We start from the raw sequence: 21,521 nt of genomic DNA on the forward strand, positions 1-21,521 counted from the left end.
AGATTTTACTGAAAAAAGTAATGCTGTTTATTTTATTGCCATTACTCCCATCACTGGTTATTAGACTGAATCAGTTTGCAATAGGCTGTTAACACAGAGGGATACAATTACTTTCTTTATGTGATCATAACAAATGAGCATTGCACAAAGTACAGTCAGAACAGAAGAATATATTATAGATCTGTAAGTCAGTACTCATGATTTATAAATCTTGTCACTGTATATCAAACCTTGATATACACTGCTTTAAACATTTGCCACTATACTGCAGGAATGAGCCTTATGAGACTTAATACTGTTTCCCTTTTGAGATAATGTCCTGGCTTTTGGATCATATTCTGCAGAAATAATGGTCATTATCTCACCATAGTTTACAATATTTCAGGATCACCCTGCTCCAAGCTGGATCCACTTCAAGGCAGGCTACTAATCTAAAGATCTGCAGCAGATAAATGGCTTAGGGACAGCATTTCTGATGGTGAGAAATCTATATTGTGAGCTGAGCTTGATGCAACTTGAAGATAACTTACCTGGCTGTGCCTGCAGCCAAACACAAAGGAAAACCAAAGATTGTGAGACTCTGCAATCAGTGACATTTAATTAAAGTGATGAGGTGAGCAAACAATGCATTAGATAACTGGAGTTACTTCTCCTACTGCAGATAGACCAGGTTGAGTACAACACAGGTCAAGAGCAGAGTCACTAATGTAGCTTTAATTAAACACAGATGACACTCAAATGTCGAATTTGTACAGGTTTTGAGCATGTTATGCTAAATGAGCTTAACACAGGGATTTTCAGGTGCATATATGCAGCCAGGGAAGTAAAGAATGGCATGCTTAAAAAGAAAGAATTATGGTAATTACATCCTCTCATATCTCTTCACACTATGGTTGACACATAAATGGCACCCTGTGATGGAACATTGTTAAGTCACAAATGACAGACTTAATTTAAGTTCCTTTTAAAATTATCATTTGTCTGTTCCCTTGTAACTTATACTTTCCATATTTTATTACTGGTAATTTTATATTTCAAGTATATTTGTCAAACCACCAACCTTCAGCATTTGTCACACCAGAGACTTTAAAATGAGAAAAAAAAAAAAGAAAAAGGAAGAAGAAAGACAAGACTGGACTTGAAGAAGTGAGAATTTGGTTCTGTCTTGTGTGTGTGATTCTACCAGAAGAAAAGGAAAGAGCAAAGGAAGAGGAATGTTGTTTAAGTAAAAGGTCAGAATGGAATTTTTCTTTTTTTTTTCTTTTATTTTCTTTTTTTTTGCTCCCAGTGGATTCTGCATCTCACTCAGGAATGAAAACAACAACAAACACCCATCCTACTGTGACTCACTAGGCTTTTAAAAGAGATTAAATTCCTGTTTTTCCTCCTTTCTCCCTTTAGTTCCCAGTAGACAAAGAATGGTGCCATTTCCCTCCAAATAAGGGGGTACTGTCCAGAATATAAGAGGAGCTGTAGATAGAGTATGTTGGTTTTACTGAAACAATCCTTTCATTATTCACTGAAATGCTAAAGATACAAAGCTTTGTTCCAGGAATAGAAGCAGAAGATATATATATATATATATATATATATTTATATCTTTTCTTTTGTTTTTTTTTTTGTTTTTTTTTACCTCATTACTTTATAGGGGGGCCCATATGTTGAGGTTAAGTTAGGGTGGTTGAATGACTGGAAACCATATAGCAAAGCCAATACACACACAATGAGTTATAATCTCAGCCAGTTCTGGCTTTTGGTCAAAAACAGATGACCTCAGCCTCAAGGGGGAGCATCTTTGGAAGCCTGAAGCCTCTTAAAATCAACTGCAAATTGCTTATTTCATGGCTCATGTGTATGATTTCACTGAGACTCTCAGGAAGAGAGCATTTAATGATGACTGCACCTGGCTCCTCCATGCATGGCTTATACTGCCCACTTTGTCTCTGCCATCTTTCTTAACAAAAGTCAGAAACACACACTATTAATACATCACACTTTTAAATTTTAATGATGCCAGAATCAAGTGTATAAGATTAATGTTATATGTAGAACCATCAAGTACATGTGCAGAAAAGTTGGTTTGAGTCTCATTGAGATGAAAGAAATAGTTTAGTGTGCAGAAATTATATCAATTCACACTCTGCAACAACACTTTGATGCAGGGTGCTTAAAAAAATGTGTTTTTTTCCAGCCTTTAGAAATAAGCTATAAGGGCATTGAGGCTACACTGCATACAGTCCAGTCTGTTGCCAGAAGAAAATAAAATTGGGGTATGTGCAATTTCAATATTATTTCAACAACATAATTTCAAAATCTCTCCAAAACACCTTTGGAAAAATTTCAACAACCCTTCCAAGAGAAAGTGGAGAACTGAATGCAAAGCAGCACAATTTGATACAGTGATCACTTCCAGCATGTTTGTCCAGACCTTTAGACACCAGTGCATTTCTGCAGCATCAGTAAGACATAGTGACGTTCTTGTTTTGTCTCTAAACCTGCTGGCCTCATCTGCATTTGACTACTCATCTTGCTCTTACACACAGCAGGTGGAGCTGTTTAATACTTGGGAGGTCTTAAGGAAATGTGTTGAGCTGAAGAAGGCATTAATACAAAGTCTCATATCAGTTGTATCAACTCAAATTAATACTGTAGAAGCCAGCATGTCTGTTCTTAATGTTTCAAACACTCAATGTTAAACAGGAGGACTCGCAGAGCAATCCCGTTTTTAAGAATATTTTGAAGTTAGCATAACGATATCTGGGATGTTGAATACTAAAGTAAATTAAAAACAGACATGCAGTTTGTTCATCCTGTTTCTGTGTTCAACAATATGATTCTCACTCTTCCTTGAAAAACTGTGTTTTGTGTAATGGGTATTTTAAAAAAAACAAAAAAAAAAACAAAAAGGGGGGAGGGGGGGTGTTATGTGCCACATTTTAAAACAATAGCACTATAATTTTTTTCTTTTCTTGTCCATTTGCAGCATGCATCATTTGCAGCTGTTAAGCTCCGTGTTTTCTGGGTGCTTCTGTTAAATAGCTTCTATCACTGAAAATCTGCCAAATAGGAGCCTGTACCCTACATTTTTTAAATAATGCCCTCTTCCTCTACTGTACTCACTCAGCTGTTTTACAAGTATCTTGCTCCTTTTGTGTGCAGTTCTATTGTGATGTATGTTGTATTAGCAGCTAGCTCCTCTTCCTCTATTTACCTATAAATGGGTTTCTGTTCAATGCCAATCCAGATTGGCCCCCAAAGTTCCTGGTTAAAGCCTCTGTCTTTCTGAGTTTGCATGTTCTCCTTGTGCATGCGTGAGCTCTATGTGGGAATTTCAGCTTACAAAAATATACATATTAGGTTAATTGGAGATTCAAAATTTATAATAGGAGTGAGTGGTTGCTTGACTGAGTCGCTGTCAATAGAAAGTAGAGAGATTTTTATTAACTTTAATAAATAAAATTAAAGAAAAAAACTTTGTAGATGGATTTCAGTGTAACAGCCTTGTTTTATAGCTTCATGTGTGTAGTTTAGTATGTGTATAGAGGATGTTTGCATTTGGGAATGTTTTTGGAAAAAGTTCAACGGGTTACAAAAGAAATCACAAGTAATGATGATTAAAATTTCTCTGACAGTTCTCAGTTGCAATTTTGTTTCCTTTTAACTTTTTCATGTCTACTAAACTATGAGCATCCACACATTTGATTGTTCAGATTCCAGTCATTGATTTTTACATCAGAACCTCACAAAAATGACATGTTACTGCTGTTAAATTACAGAAATACAGAAACATGGTAGCTGCTAAATTTGACTTCTTTCCACATAAAGTACAGGTTTTCTTTATCGGAATATAAAAGGAAAATAGCAAGCTACCATATAACCCATAATGGCAAGTGTTTTCGCTGTACTTAGTGGGATGTAGTTATGCAAATTTATCGTCACCACATCCAAGTTTTATGTAAAAAAAGGCTTACATGGAAATCAAGTTCTCAATAATACAAGACATTGTAAAGATAATGGCTCTGGTTAGACCAAATCTGTTATTCAATATAAGATATAACATGAAGTTCTTCTGTCACAGAAAGACTGATCATTTCATATACATTTTTCCCAATTTCTGCCTTCCTCAGTTGTTCCGGAAAAACTATAAAAGGCAAAATATATATATATACATGCATTGCTTCCACCATCAGTCATAAAGTCCAGGTACAGCTTACATGAGAGGTTCAACTCCATAGAGAGTGACAACATTTTGATTTTTCCATTAGAGTCACCTTTCCCACATCATCTCGCCTTTATTGATGGAATCATATAACATCAGAAGGAGACATGGGCCCTCCAGCGACTCATGCCCATTTTCTAATGTGCCTGTGTTAAACCTTGAAAGTACATGGATCATATGCACACATTTAGTGTATTTACATAGATTTACATTTATTTGCTGGGCAGTAATATCACGATAGAGTAATAAGCAGGTGCTGTTGTTGTTAAAATGTCTCTGTTCTGTGTTTTCCTCCTTTTTCCTCCCACATTACTCATCTTCCCTTTCATCTAACTACCTGTCATCTGTCCCATCCCTAATTACAGCAGTTAATTACACAGTATTTCCTGAGACCAAATGGATTTGATCTGCGCTAACCTTGCATTATTTGTGTTAGAAGACACGGGGGGAAAATCAAAAGCCTTTTTCTGCCCTTTTCTGTTAGAAAAATGTATTTCTGAATGTGACATTGCAGTCTGCTCTGAATGTTTAGCATATACACAATGGAGTCTGAGAAAAACATCCCTATTACTCTTCACTATATTCACTTGCAGTCAGGCGTAATACAGGTTGCCATGATGTACTGCTATTCACTAGGAAAGAGAATCAGGTGGAATCATGCAGGGCTACAACATCAATACAGATACAATCAGCCAACAGACAAAGAAGCTCCTGTGTGACATGTCAGAGTACAGAATATTTATCTCTGTGAAGAACACCCAGTAGACTAACACTCACTTGGATGACAAGAGATTCAAATACACAGCACACATTTTTTCTGTGTGTTTGTGTGTAATTTTCTTCAGTAGACAACAGTCGTTTGTTTCTAGGACAGTCTTCTATCACTATTATCTGCACTCCACTCATCAGGGGACAGAGGCTTATTGATTTGTGGGCAATGTGAATGAATGGCTTTAACTGGTTTCCTTCTGGCTTGTGACACACACAGACATATACACATGCATGCTCTCATGATTATATATATGATTATATATAACTGCTACAACAGATGTCAGATAGTATATGATTGATGTGTCGTGTTTCTCAACAATATACAACATAATGCCACAACAGATTAACAGTGATACCGATTTCATTCGGTTTCATTATCAGCAACACTGGAATTTATTATCTTGATTCAGCTTAATTTGTATAGCACCAATTCACAAATTAAGTTAACAGTCCAGTTCAATTATAACCCAATTCAGTCAAATTCACTCATTCATTTAGATTTAAATGAAACCAAAGTGGTTAAATAATCTGTCCAATTCATAATATTTGTATTTATGGGACCAATTCATGAAATACTTGGGTGATTAAGGAAACCATTTGATTCTGTCAAGTCTTCCCTTTGATTCAGTTATCTGTCCTGAGCATGTGGTGGACAACTGCATAGAAAAACATCTCTTTTCACTAGGGGAAAAACTTCAAGCAGAATCTCTTCTCAACAGTCAAGACAAACAGCAGCTGAATAAATGATCATACACCATGCACACCCACACAATACAATATGTTATTATTTGTATGTTTTAATGCCTGAATGATTCATAGGTCAGTGTTAAGTTGTGCGAAAAGATCACGTAACTCTGAAATAGTCAGGTACAAAGATTGAACTGAAAATGTTTTAAAAACTGATAAACCCTGGAAGTTCTGGCTCACTGTAAGTGAAATATTAAACAACATTACAACTTTTGCAGCCAAATGTGTTGCCTCCAAGCCTTTTAAAATTTATTTGGATTATTTCAGTAAGACTCAGGTGGGTTTGCAGCTGATAGCGTATTTAAATGGCTCTGCTTGTATTCAGCACAGGCTTTTGAGATGATGAGAGTGAAAAAGACTTACAATAAAATACAACTTCCTATACTTTATTTAAGAGGATGTAGCTCCAGGAGTAATATGGAAGCAAGGGAGAGGGTGTGTGTGTGTGTGTGTGTGTGTGTGGGGGCGGGACACATGATAAAAAAAATAAACAAAACAAACAAAAAATCTTGGCTGAGTTTACAAAAGAAAAACACAAAGCATTTTTAAATATAAATCTTGGAAGCTCACCAGTTTATTTTAGACCCGTGAAACTGTCAGCTGTCTTCTGCTATTTTTACTCAGTAATTTGAGGTGCACCACTTTAGCTTTACTGTTCACATGTGATACCTGCGCTCTCTAATATGCAATCTGTTATGACAGCCTGACTGCCAAAAACTCATCTCAGGAAGCTTGTCTAAATTGATATACTGTAAGGATTGTTTCCTTGGTGCTGACATAGTCATGCACCCAAAGATTTTTTATTTATTTATTTATTTATTTTATGGCAAAGATGCATTTAATGAGAATTTATGGCTTGCCTTTAACAATAAAGACCCTTTCTGCAACAGGGCAGACTCAGTCATTTGATTCATGCACAATGAGACTGAAGGTAGAAGGGGAGAGCTCACTGCTTACGGTCTACTCAGGTTTAAGCTTTTGAAAAGGAAGATAAGGAAGAAGTTCAACATTTGGACATGCTGGTAAAATCAGCACTTGGGTTGAGAACTGCAGTGATGATGAAAATACACCAATTAACTAACTTCTAAAGAGAAGAGTTGACACTTCTTTCCACTTAAGTTCTCTCGCCTTGCTGGTAAGAACACTTAATGGTTCAGTAGAACTTAATCAGTCATTAAATTACTCCATCATTTGTCTCCTCTGGTGAACAGGGCTATTAAAATCTGTTTAAAACTTTAACAATCTCTGTCATTAAGGTACCTCAGAAGATAAATTGTCATTATATTCCCTCCTCATCTCATGAAAAAGTTCAGTTTAAAAAAAGTTTCTTAGGAATGCTTTTAACTGCTTTTACAAACCATTTGTTGTCACTCTTTTCAAAGGTATCCTCAAACAACTTGAACAGACATAATATTTTTAATAGCATTTCCCTTAAATGAAATTTGTGTTGATCCAGCATGCATACTTTTAAAAACAAAACACAGGCAAAATGAAATTAAGCATAAAGCAGAAGTCATTACCAGCATGAAAACTTCCTGAATTTCTTCATTTAATAACATATTGGCTGATTTTACTTTTGTTTTCATTTGTCTGTCTTTTGTTTGTTTTAGTCTGTTGTTTGTTATCTGCTTTTTATCTGTTAACAACATTATCGCACAGCTGGCAGGTAATAGAAACATAGGTACCTAAACGCAGAAATGGTGAGCTAGTATGATTGAAGCATTTTCTCCAATTAGGCAAACATGCTGCTCATATTTTTATATGCTAATTTTTTTGCTGATTCACTTTAAAAACTTTCTAATCAAATTTAAGAAGATTTATAATATGTGTCTCGTTCTGTTTCATAAATTTTAGCCACTGTAGAACAGTGCACACATCTGCTAACTCTTCTTCCACTCAATTTCAGTCATCATTAGCTAATTAATAGCACTCCTTGAGCAGCTTTTGTCTCTATCTGAATTTTCAAACATTTCAGTATAAGTCTCTCTCCTCTTATTAAATCTTGACCTGATCACATTACCCTCATCTACATAAAAAAAATATAGCATCCCTCTGAAATATGCCTGAGGTATGACCATTCTCGCTCACATTATTTCTTTCCCTATGAAGCATCTGTGAGAAAGGAGCGCACACATTTTTTTGCTTGGATATGCATAATTTATGCATCTGGGATCAAGGATTTAAACATGCATCATTCACCCCAAGAATCTGGGGCTATTTACTTAGAAAGAAAGCTGCACACAAAGAAAACAGAAAAACAACCTGAACTACATGTGCTCTTGTAAGTCCAGCCTTTATGCTTCACATGTACACATGTTTAAGGGATGAAAAAAAAAGAAAAAAAAATGTAACACACAGGGACACGGTGTCCTTAGACAAGAACCCTGAGATGTATCCGGTGTCAGGCTAACCTCTTGCCCCAACACCATTAGTGTGAATAAGAAACACCTTGCAAAGCATATTGCACCTCCCATGCACTTGCAGCTTGAAAGCAACATTATACACAAGTGCATGCCTTTTACAGTTCATATATATTACAACACCATATGATGACATCTAGTTTGTTGCATTTGCTCCAGTAGAAAAACCTCAGCACAGATATATCACAGAGACAGACAATTTAGTTTAAGACTAAAGGTATATTATTGAACATGTGCATTGAAATCCCAAATCTGCATTAAAAACTAGGTTAGAAAACAAAGGTAATTTTTTGTTCTGCACTTTTTTTTAACACCATTAAAGAGGAGAGTTGTAGTGCAGCCAGGTAAGCAGTAAAAGGTTGAACTCCTTTCTGTGCTCTACCCAGCGTTTATCTGCACTTTATACTGGTCAAGCCATCTCTTTCCCGTCCATGTTTACACTGGCATGTGATCTGTGTTCGGTGATCCTGTATGTCCTTCTCTGTTTCCTGACACCCATGTAACAGACTCTGACTGGCTAATGGGTTTTGACAGAGCAGAAAATTGATAAAGTGGCAGATCAAAAGCTCAGTGCTTGAAAGCTGTTGAGTGACAATTTTAGATGATTGTGTGTGTGCAATATCAAATTAAAGCTGTAGTGTCAAGGCTAAGGTATGGTGTGGTGCACACCATCCAGAGCACATTACCAGACTAATGTCCAAAATATAATCATGTGCAGCAGGCCTGTGCAGAGAGCTGGGAAAACCTGGTATTAGGAGGCAGTCTTGTGACGCTGACCATATGCCTTCTTGGTTTGTCAGTAAACGAATAACTCCAAACATTCCCATGGTAGTGGTGATATAAACATTAAATATAGTACTGCACAAGATGCATTACCTGAATCATATCTTCAAAGAAGTGGAGATATTTGGAAATAGGAAGCATTATATCCCCAGTAGATATGAAATCCTTGGCTTGGTTTTACCATTCTCTCCTCTTTACAAACCACATGATATTTGCATTTTTTAAGGAGTTGTGTGCATTGCTTGTTGAACCCATAGACTGTATATAAAATATGGATGGAACCTCCGTGACGTAGGTTTCTGAAGAGCTGAATTGAAGCTCATTGGGCGGTTCCCACCGTCGCCATTTTAGGAGCGTCACACATGTCGTCATTCCCAGAAAATCCAAAAATGGGCAAAGAAGTCAAGCTGAGAGGGGGACTGTGAAAGGGGGGGTGGATGATTGACACACATCAAACTCCGAGCTGCCTGTAGCTAACCAAGCTAAAAGTAGCTACCCAGCTAATGGAGATAGGCAGGCTAAAGCTAAGGTGGGCTGTTAGCCGGCTAAAAACCATGGTTGTGCTGCACGTTCCCCTCTTGCCGCTGATATTGGATACCTGTTAATCAAAAGGACACGCCCCTAATTATGCAGAATTTCAAGATTAAATTACATCCAAACAGATGAGTTAGAAAAAAATTCACACCCTCACAGTTGTCATGAAGGTAAACTTGACCTATTAATCCTAAAATATATTTTTGTACCAGGCCTTAAACATGCATAACTACACAACCTACTTTTTCCATAACTCCACCCACTGCCGAATTTAAAAAAATGCTTGAAACTGCAAGGGTTGGGCTAGGTGTGGGGTGATCAGGGGTCGGAGAGTGGGTAGGACAGGATACACAAGCAGAAATGATTGACAGACAGCAGCTCAGCTCACTGGGAAGATGCAAAGTGAGTTTCACAAAGTAGCTACGGAGCGGTCTTTGAGGTGGAAGACTTTCCTCCTCCTGAGTCTCCTCAGCTACACGTGAACAAGGTGGTGCTGAACCGTATCAGTCTGAGCAATTAGCGCTGTTGCACTGTCAGCAACTCCAGCAGATTCTGGAAAGCTGTGGAGACTCACAGCAGATTGTTGCAGCTGCAGAAAGTGCAGCTGTATGTTGCTGCTGCTACGATGTGAACTGCTGTATGTCACCAGATGAGAATCAGCAGGTAAAGAATAAAGTCCGGTGTTACTTTTACACCCTCTGTCCCATTGCAAGAATATTTAATCAGAAGCTCTGTGAAAGAACAGAAGTCCAAAACTAGCTAATCTACACCATATAAATTCACATCCCTTCATATGCGTTGGTGGGTGTAGTTTTCTAAGCCTGCTAGGCAGGACCTATCTGTTTGCATCTGGAGGGAGGGGCTGTGTGTTTTTTTAAAAATTTCTCACGAAGTAGATGTCACAAAAAACATAACCTGGTTTTATCCTGTAGAGGGCATTATGAGCCATTTTTTTAACCCACAAAATCCAGTTTTAAAATAAATTTTAAAAAATACAAATTTTAACAGTATATGTGGTATTCATCACAATTAAGTAATACTGTGTTGTTTACAGTTAAAAAAAAAAAACACATTTTTGAGTGCACTACCCCTTTAATTGGCTTACTATGCTGATTAGAAGTTTGATTTTATGCCTCTTTTGTAATATCACCCTGTTAATAGTCTGAAAAATGTGGAAAATACCCCAAATTGTGTTGTTTACTTCAAAACTTAATTACATTTAGACAAGTAAATAATTGGAGTTGATTGCCCAAGCCTTTGTTTTGTCCATGAACTGCTTTTGTGGTTTATAAATATTGATCTGTTATTGCACACAAGCTAAATTAAAGTCTGCCTATTTGGATTAAAGCCAGTTTTGAATCTTTATTTGTTAGAGCTATAACCGAGGGGATATAAAACATTTTTCAACCTCAAGCCTCAAAACCAGAACTAATTGCATTCTTTGTTGATTTAAATCATGTTGAAGAACCTTCACATAGATTATATTTTTATTTTGTTGCTTTACAGCATAACTTTGACATCTACTGATCTATGGCTTGCTGCATATGGGTCTGCATTACCTTAGAGTGCACATGCTGACCTTTGTCTACCACTGACAGCATCCACAGTAGGTACACAAACTTTAAAAAATATGTAAGAAAACGGTTAGTTCTGATCATTTTTTAAATTTTATTATTATTATTATTTTACTTTTTTTACATATTGTATGTGAACAACAGGGTACAAGTGTTTAGTTTGGCTAGGGAGATGATTTAACTTAACTAATGAGGGAGAGATGAAACACAGAGACAGCATTTAATATGATACCTGCTGAAGTCAATGAGGCAGCACGTCACTACAGGGACTGGACAAATGGTGTAGTGAAGCAGTTAAGTCAGACCTTGACAAACCCTAACACGTTCTCGGCTGGGCAACCCCTGCTGCAGCGCTTGTTAAACCTCACATGCGCACAAGTAGTTGGCTAATGAGCCAAATATACAGTTTGAAATCAATTAATCTCTTTGATGAGGGTTGAGAAAAAGGAAGATGAGGCTTTTGAAATGAGTTGGGAGAGGGGAATTGATAGTGAGGTCTTGGATGATTATTGTCTTTCATCGGCTTTTCATTGGAACATATGCTGATGTTTTTGTTTTCAATTTTGTGTGTGTCTGGCAGCCATGTAGAGCTCCAAAACATGTTTGCCTCCTGAACACAAAGTGTCAAAACATAATGAAGATGGTAAATCATATTTAGTAATGTGCCACTTTTATCATATCAGTTATCAGTGTGTCAGACCTTGCAAATCACTGACAGCTTTACATGTATGGTCTCTTACATGTCATTTAGTAGCTTAATGTTGACATTTCTACTTTCATCGTTCACTTGCATTAGAACAGGAATTAATTACTGTACAGTAATGAATAGATAGAGATGAGTGTTCGCCTATATGCTTGTAAAATTGGCCTTTTACTCTCCAGTTGTTTTCTTTCCTCCACAATTCTCCGTCACCTTCTTTTCCACTTTCATCACCAGGCTTTTCAGCAAGAACACCACACAAGCATATGTTAGTATGGAGAAAGCTGTTTTTAACTGCACATGTAATGAATAAAGTCTGTCATTTCTTGTCTCTGTGACTCTCTCAGCTTGGCTGTAATGCAGTTAATTTTAGATACTTCTAACATTGCTCTGAAACTTCCTCCCGCTATAAGAGCTTGATGTGACCATCTCTTTCTAGTGACAAACAGAATTCCAGCCCTCTGGGGCTCGGTGACTTCGCGGGACTCAACTCTGACTCTGGGGAAGAGTGTATCGGACTCAGTTCAGAAGAGGACAAGGGAGATATCTAACCCTTCTTTGTTCCACCGGTTGCAAAGCTGATGCCTTCGGGTGGCACATGCAGCAACCCTCCAAACCCAATTGCAACGGTGGACCTGCATGATGTTTGTAGAAGACCAGCCGGAGACCACCATGTCCCACTACAAGGGAAAGAGGCTCCTGAGAGCTAAATTTTCAACCAAACAGCTGCTGCCGGTCTTTCCAGAATGCCTGGAGGAAGCAACCCAGTCATGGAGTAATCCTCTTTCCGCCAAGAACCCCATCCAGGGAGGGTCGGAGCTTGACTGGGCTGACATGGAACAAAGAGGTTTTTCCTGCCTGCCTCCGGTCAAACCTCTCCTAGAGTCCCACCTCCGTCCCACTCAAAAGTCCACTATGACTACGGCATCACTACTCCTTGCCTACCAGGCAGAATTACAGGAGGAGATGTCGACCACACTGACCTCAAACCTGTGGGAAGAACTGTGCGAGGTGACAGACCTCTGTCTGCGTCTCCACAGGTGTGCTGTCCAGACCTCTGGAAGAGCCATGGCCCTGATGGTCGCTCAGGAGAGAGCCTGATGGCTGAATTTGTCTGCCTCAAAAGGAAAAGAATGCCCGTCGATCCGAAAGGGCTTTTTGGCCCAGCCATGGCCACGATGCAAAAACTCTGTGAGATGAAGAAGCGAGAAGGTTAAGCACTACAGCTGTTCCTCCCCAGAAAAGTGCCACCTACTCCAACCCCTGCACCCCACCAGACGTTCGCTCGGCCAGCTTACCGCATAGCAAATGTTAGTCTCAGCGTCAGTCTGAGCGACTGCGGTCACGGGAAACCGCCGGACCTCAAGGGCACTTGAGCAAAGAAGCCTTTTGCCCCCAGTGCGACTCCACAGGCACCAGCAGCTCACTCTGGGCGCCAAGAAGAAGAGATGGCCTACCTAGAGCACAGCCACCGGGGAGGGTAAACGGGCTCAGCAAGACGCCTGCCCCCTCCCATCCAGGACATGTTCTGTCCTGGCCAGCGCAAATAAGGGCATGTTCAGGAATGTTCATAAGACGTGCAGAGACTGTGCCGGAGCACCCTGCACACAGCCACGCCAAGAGGAGGAGTACTGGGCCTGCCGAGAGCTCAGGGGAGCCAGAGCTGAGTCCTGGTGCAACACACTTATGGTGCACTACCTCTTTAATAATACTTTTCTCCAGATACGATTAGATCATGGAGACTAGATTATTACTTTAAATTCTGTAATGAAGCTTAAGCATATTTAAATCCTGTTTTTGTTTTAATTTTAACAACTAAAAATAATTCACTGCTGACAGTACCTTGCATGTCATTAATGCTTGCATTTGAACTTAAAGCTGTTGTATTAAATTTAATAAAAGTAATTAAATGGCTGAATATGATAAAACAAGTAACACGTTTCACATCAGCAAAACAAATACACAAGATTAAATACCTGCTGTATCGTTAAACAGAAGTTGTGAGCTTTGCTAGTATGTATGTCATTGCATGATTTGCATCAGATGAATCCAAGATACAGTATGTGTATACACCATCTTTTTAAAAATAGACCACTTCAGCTAAAGCATGTCACAGCTCATAACAGTTCTGTTAACCAACTTCACTGACACAGATATGGTTGTGACGAGATTAATCCGTTTTACATCTTGTTAAGAAATTTACAAAACCTATTTGCTTTCTATTTCCTTCTCAGTGTCGGTGCATTGTGTTGCATCTGTGTGTGGCTTTGAAGGCTGAATTGAATAGCAGGAGAAAAGCTTTTCATTAGTTTAATGAGGATGTGAAGTTTGGAAATGTGTATATGTGTGATAGCACAAAATGTTAGCAGGTTAGAAAAAGGTGAATGGGGCAATAGTGCTGGTGACAAAGGGGCAGAACAGGATTAGATGAATGAGAACATTCACTATGCCAGGCTCCGATAGTGCTGGCATCCAGTTCTTTGCTTATCTCACAGGGTTGTACTGCTTCACTAATGGACACATTGAGGATTGATCTCTACAGCATTACTGGAAAGCATGGTATCAGGCTACCAGATGCATAGATATAAGGATACACTATTTTCACACTGTACAAAGAAGCACGATGTAGGTACATGCACATTAATTTACTCCACACTCTGCTTATTTATGTACTAGCCAAACATTTGTCCAGAGACAGCATAAAAAAAAAAAAAAAAAAAAAGAAAACATGTCATGCTGTCAGAATGTACTCTCTGAAATTGAACACGCATTAAAAAAAATCAGTAAAGCTATCAAACGCTTCCTGTTTGCCTCCAGGTCTCATTTAGACACTGTATGTACATAATTCAAAGTGTCTGAAAATAGCCCTGAGATTTAAATTATGCAGCAAGGCCATTAGAGGAGACTAAAACAAACTCGTAGAGAATGGAGAGGAGAGACAGGATGGATTGATGACAGCTGTTGATAAATAAACACATATTGGAGGAGCTGTTAGTTTGAGAAGTTTGTGTTTGAGTGTGACGTCCAACTGAAGACAGAAAGATATAATCTAAATATGTTTTTGAGGAAATTGTTTAATTGTGACATTCTGGGCTTGACCAGCACCATTTGTTTTTCTAATTTATTTTCTCTGCGAATGCACTGGGGAGGAAAAAAAAAAACTGGCTGATGAATTTCTTTTTTTGTGCTGGTCGGTTGATGTTATTCCATTTGCCAATAGGCTTTTAACAAGATAAATGTCAACTGAGACTGGTGTCAATATATCTCTCTTTTCATAGTTTAAGATAGAAAAATGTATCTTTCTGTAGCTTTCATAATTTTTTCATTTTCATCAAGTCTTTGGAAGTATTGTGTTTAGAAAATATTACCCTCTTGGTATCTCTCCTCAGTGTTCCCTCAGGAATCCTTTAAGATCAACGTTAATAAGCAGACGGACATGCTGCTTCGGCCTTCTGCTCATGCTCTGCATTCATTTTATGTGTATTTTTGTATGTTTTTAGTAGAGCTGTTCATCTTCACTGGTCTTACGATTCGATTTGATTACAATTGTCATTTCAACGATTCGATTAAACGATGCATTGTGATGCATCACTGTATTGCATCCTCAGTTTTTTATTGCTGCACATCAGGCTTGGACTGGCCCACTGGAGAAGCCGGACAGTTCCTGGTGGCCTGGACACTGAAATCCGAACATACTATGATGAACACTAGTTTAGATTCTCCATGACCCTTTTTATGTGGCCGTAATAATGACCCTGCTACTACTTTGTTGTCTAAACCTAATTTTATTATTAATGTTGCTGTGGTTTATTGTTGTACTGTTATATCAGCCCAAACATAAAAGCTACTGTTTTTAACGGCCTTCGATATACAGGGGGTCCTAATATGATTTCTTAGTATCATAGAAAAAATATTAGTTAATTTTACGTATGGTGTAAAAGTGACATATGGATGTTTCAATATTGAGGCTGCTCAGCTAAACTTGTCTGTACCCATCTGTCTTTTTCCATGTTAGAAACAGGCCAATAAGCAACATGTTATTTGTCTATGTTAAAAGCTGATGAGGAAGATTTGACTTAATCAGTTTGTAGTAAATTTAGATCTGCAGTTGGTGAGTTTTCATTAAGCCATGTTTCAGATAAAAAGAAAGTCTAAGTTTGAGTCACTTAGAAGATGCTGAAATTCAGCACTTTTAGGTTTAAGACGTATATTCAAGTGCCCACCTAATATACCCTTTGGTTTAGCTCTTGAGTCCCAAACTAGTTGAGAATGATAGAGAGTTTGATATATCTTTCATTTCCGACTTTTTAAAATGGCCTGATTAACCAATCTAGGCCTGGTGGTACTCATAGCTGGGCTGCCACAACTCGGGCCAAGGTCTGGCCTAGTAACAGCTAAACTGCTACTTCCAGAGCCTAGACCTTGCTTGATAGTAACTGGGCTTCTAGAGCTGGTGGTAGTTGGATTGCTACAGCCTGGTCCTGGATTGGTGATAGCTGGGATGCCACAGCTGGGGCCTGGGCCTGAGTTGTTGGTAGCTGGGCTGCTACGACTTAGGCTCAGGCCCAGTTTGGTGGTATCTGGGTTGCAACAGTCTAGGCCTGAGCTGATGGTAGCTGGGCTGCTACAGCCTGGGTCTGGGTTGATGGTGATGATGACTGTTATGATGATGATGACTGTTACAGCTGGAGCTTGGCTTAAAGGTAATAGAGTTTATAGCAACTGGCCTGGTTGTAGCAGAGCTGCCACCACCAGTTCCCTGACCTAGCCAGTCGCAAGCTGCCCCAATAGTGGCAGGGCTGATGGAAAGCAGTGATTCAATTTTGATTATTTCTACAATGTCCCATTTTATCATTTGATCAAGGGCTGAATTCTTTATTAGACCCAAGTTGAGTTGTATATCTCCACTTAGCCGCAGTAAAAGCAGTAGTGTATTACAAGCATGCCATTGGTCTTGGTATGTTATTTGGAGGATTAAAAGATCTAAAAGTAGATGTTTGATTACCTGCCAAACAAAGGCCTTGAGCAGGTGGCGTAATCAGAAGCCACAGACTAAGCAGCAATGTCCCAACATAACCATTTCCTCTGGATCTGTTGATAAAATCTTGACTTGAAGCCGAGCACTGTTTTGCATCAAAGCATTTCTGTAGAAGAACACTGGCTAAAATACACAAAAAAAAATTAGGAAAAATATTAAAAATATTATTAGTTATACAGTTTTCCTAAGTGAAGGTTTCAAAACTGGGCGGCAGTGGCTCAGGCAATAGAGCGGGTCGTCCAATGCCTGGAAGGTTGGCGGCTTGATTTCCACTCTCCCATCATCTGCTGTTGTGTCCTTGGGCAAGACACTTAACCCTCCTTGCCTCCAGTGTTGAGGTGAATGAATGTTCGGTGATGGTCGGAGAGGCCGTAGGCGTGGATTGGCAGCCACGTTTCTGTCAGCCTGCCCCAGGGCAGGTGTGGCTTCACACGAAGCTTACCATCACCAGGTATGAGTGAGGAATGGATGAATAATGAATACAATTTAAAGCTATATAAATCTAATCCATTATTATAACTGATTCAGCCTTGGATCTGCCGAGCTTTTGCAGCAGACTATATCACACCACACATACGCAAGTGGCAGCAGAATATTTACATTACATTACTTATAATCAATTATGTTCTGTTACTGCATCGATGCAGAATCGTCTACATCTGCATCGTGATGCCTCATAGAAGTTATTAAATTCAACACTCCTAGTTTTCAGTGAGCTTGTAGATGCATACAGTCAGTGGAGAGTAGTGTAGCTCACATTTGACCACTAAGGAACAAAAACAAAAGACATCAGAAATGGATTAACTTTTTTAAGAAAGGCTGTCTGGATGTGTACTTAACTGCAAACACACCTATGATGTTATTTTGCCTGGGCATAGAAACAGAGAACTATCCTGGTCTTTGGTATTGTTTGAAATTAACCTCTGAACTCTGCACTCCCCACTAGTGGGTGTATTACCTAACAACCATGCAAACATAAATAAAGCATGTGGAATATGTGGCCAGTGATGTTTGACGTTTGCAACAGACGCATATATTGAAGTTCATAAAAAGTTCATAAAATGAGTATAAATGAGCCCTAATGAGCTTATGTTGTGTTTAAGCAAAGTGATTTAATAATTTTGCCAAGTGACATTTGGTAAAGTATTATAGATATTAAATATCTATAACTCCAAGGATAACTATATGTTTAACCTAAGCCTAAGAGTCTCACAGTGTGAGATGTAATAGTCTGAAGTGTGTGCTGCTCTTAGTTTTGTTGTTGCTGTTCAAGCTCCTCTCACAAATGGGTCAAATGATTTCTTACGAAAAATAGCGCACAGATATTCATACATGTCCTATGAAATCCTGAGCCTATCAGGGCAATGATAAATCAATGGCTCTGTCGGATGGTCTGCAGGACTTTTCTGGGTCAAAAACAACAACAAAAAGGCCAAAATGCAGAAATAAGTGTTTAATGTCATTATTATAATTTCACTGATTTAACTCTGATACCCTAAAACTTTTGCCCTTGAATAATGTACTTTTTTGTGTGTAGGTGGTTTTTTTTTTATTTTTTATTTTGTTTAATTTTTTATTTTTTCGTCATCATATCTTTTGGAATAAAACCTCACCACTAACTATTGGATAGTTTCATTTATGTTATTGAAAAGATTATTTTATTTTCCAGTTATCAGTTTTCCATTAATATTGCTGAAGAACCAGTATTGGACAGTGGGTCATTATCATTTCTCCATGTTGCTGATCAGCAGCACGGATACTCCCAATCCCATCAGATGAGAATCCTTCTTCCAGCAGACTAAATCTTCAGCATTATGGTGCATTTTCAGGAAAAACCATGTAAGATTTGGACATTTAAACTGAAAAGGCTGTTTCTGATTCCTAATGGACATTAAACAAATTAGATCACTGAAAATAAAAAGTTGTATTTTTTTAAATTACAAAGATTATCTCAGGTCTGCTAAGTGTATGGCATATTTCAATCCTATTTTGGGCTCTCTGTTAACAATGTTGGCTGTGTTTCATTTCAAATTGCCCATGGCCAACGGTGTTATGAGTTTTATAGGCTATGTCTACTTTCATATATATTTCAGGAATATACAGGAGGTTTTTCTTTCTTTTTCTTTTTTTTTTTTTTCTTTTTTTTACAGTTTGCAATGACATCAAATAAAGCAATCCAATATTTTGGCCTGGATTTTATGACACGATGGAAACTTGAAAATTACACTTACCTACAGGGATAGTTGAAAAACCATGTGTGACGATCTTGCACCATTACTATAAATACATTGTCAATATGGGGTTACACAAGTTTATATAGACCTTATCTCTCATTAAACACTGCTTTACTTTAATTTATTGAGTCAGACTGGTGTATTGCATTAAAACCTCAGTGATGCATTACTTAATTATTTATGCACTGAAGTACTGAAAGGTTTAAGTCAAGTTTAAAAACTCTATGTTATTGCCTTCGGTAAAAAGTTTTTACATTCCAGTTTCACTTCAATATAACATTGTCATTTAAATTTTTTTCCATGTTATTTCTCAACGGTTAAAGACATGGTGGCCTCTGCATGTGAATATATTTGATTTTCTGTGATCTAACATTGACTCTGACCTACAGACTTTACTAACCCTGCATTTAGATTTTCATGCCTTCTTTCAAGCTTATATGAATTACATTGTGAAAAACATTACAACTCTGAAGGTGACTCATTTTGGAATATACTTCCAAAAAAAAGAAGAAAAAACAAAAAGCTTAATTTTTTATCCTAGGTCTAGCAAGTGCTCTCTGAAACTGAAGGCCCATTTATGCTCCCTTACGTACATAAATAGAGACATCCATTTCAAATATTGTCATACACCGCCCTCCTCATACTTTCTTTTGTCTTATTTGTCTTTTGCGTTGCCATGGTTGTTAAGTCAATACCTCCCCTAGTAGGCAATGCTAGGTCAGAGTTCACTCCAGCAAGCCACTTGCTTATAGTCTTTCTTGAACAGCTTAGTCAATTTCTATAGTTGTTGTCCTTGTCTTCATTCTTCTTCTACTTTTTTGTTCCCTTCCTGATCCTTTTCTTCTTCTCTGGTTTGTTTCTTTACCTGGTTGCATATCAGCTATTCTGCTCAGCACTGCCCCCACAATTTCCAGTGGTATTGCTCCATCTTCTGCGTCAAGCAACAGATGGTTAAGCTCCCTGAAAACGAACCAAATTACGCACGTAACTGACGCAGGAGATGGATGAAACCAGTGGCGTCGTCAGCCGATTTTTCCGGGGCTTTAGCCCCGGGTCTTTTGAGTCTAGCCCCGGCAGCAAAGACCAATATATCACTTTATATAGATGCTCCGCTCCGTTATTTCTCAACAGCCGCAGATTACACACACGTACACTCACTCACGCTCACATTCAGAGCAACGCTGGGAAGAGCAGGGCTGGACTATGGGTTGGAGGTGTAACGCAGGTGCTTCTGACCAACCAGTAAGAGGTGGACAAAAATGTGCAAAGTCCGAACCAAGTCAAAAGATAAGTTTATTACAAAAAAGGGTTTAGGGAACACTAAAAAAAAGGGATAAAGTCTTTAAGTGCAGGTGTGCTGCTAGCCCTGTTAGGAGGGGGAGAAAGAGTCAGCGGAGGAAACTGGGTCTGTTACTCCTGGTCATCAAGTGTGTAGCAACTAGCTACAGTCGGCCAAGCGATGCTTGTGCTTTGGCTGTATTTGGGGTCAGACAGCCCAAACCACCGACTCAGGCCCATACAGTTCCTCCTTCTTAGGCAAAACCAGAATCCCCCTCGGAGCACACCTGGACACAGAGTTCACCACGCCACAAAGAGAGAAGAAAAGCATAACCATGAAATGTCTCAATATAACCCCATTATATAAATACAAGAATAAAATAAGTACCGGTACAATGTGTGTTATGCCAATCTGCAGTTACCTGGACACAGAGTTCACCACGCCACAAAGAGGAAGAACATTGTGTGTCTGCTGCTTAAATAAAGTAGTGCTCCCCTGAGCAGATTGAAAACACCTGGTTCACCACACCCACAAACACTCCCACAGCAAACCACACAAAAGAACATAGGCTGGATACAGCTCTACCAGGTTACATCCCTCCCTGCTTGAATGGTCGTTGTCCCAGCGACTACTTGGCCCACAACGCTAGGCATCACCGTAACGTGGGGGTGGTACTCCTCTGGTCACCCTGGTGGACCGCCGTGGGTCTGCCACATCTGGATGAGCGACAATATCATCTGTAGGCCCAGTACTCCCTCTGGTGTCTGGACCTGTAGGAGCCCAAAACCCAACCCATGGAGGACCTGTATCAGGCTGAGGACCTCCCTGCTTAAACCTAGGCACAGGATTCTGATGGCCTAGTTGACTAGGTTCCAGTCTTTGTTCTGGCAACGGGATTAACAAGTTCCCATGCACCACTTTCTCCAGATCCCCTCCATCACGCCTAATCACATAAACAGGTAAGTCAGAGTCCGGTTGTCGCACAACTGAATATGGTGTTTCCTCCCACTTATCAGCAAGTTTACCCCGTGCCTTGGCCCTCATGTCCTGTAAAAGTACCTTTTGACCTGGTTGCAGTGAAGGTGGGGCAGACCTCCGGTCAAAATGAGCCTTCTGACGAGCCATTTCAGAGTCTTTACATTTCCTTGCTTTTTCTATTGCAAACTGGAGACGCTTTTGATGACAGGTCACCCAGTTTTCCACAGAAGTGCAGCCAATGCTT

At 39.0% G+C, this 21,521-nt stretch overlaps 1 long non-coding RNA gene across 1 annotated transcript; it reads right to left on the reverse strand.

The window, feature by feature from the left end:
• Positions 1 to 12,678: 12,678 nt before the first annotated feature.
• On the reverse strand, positions 12,679 to 13,161 carry LOC121646554. Its single transcript, XR_006011655.1, has 3 exons — positions 13,047 to 13,161; positions 12,769 to 12,937; positions 12,679 to 12,738 (listed from the first exon to the last, which is right to left on the reverse strand). It is a non-coding gene; the product is annotated as an uncharacterized LOC121646554 (long non-coding RNA).
• Between the last annotated feature and the right edge of the window lie 8,360 nt (positions 13,162 to 21,521).

The sequence above is a fragment of the Melanotaenia boesemani genome, chromosome 9 (assembly GCF_017639745.1).
Source record: "Melanotaenia boesemani isolate fMelBoe1 chromosome 9, fMelBoe1.pri, whole genome shotgun sequence".
NCBI classification, from domain to species: domain Eukaryota; kingdom Metazoa; phylum Chordata; class Actinopteri; order Atheriniformes; family Melanotaeniidae; genus Melanotaenia; species Melanotaenia boesemani.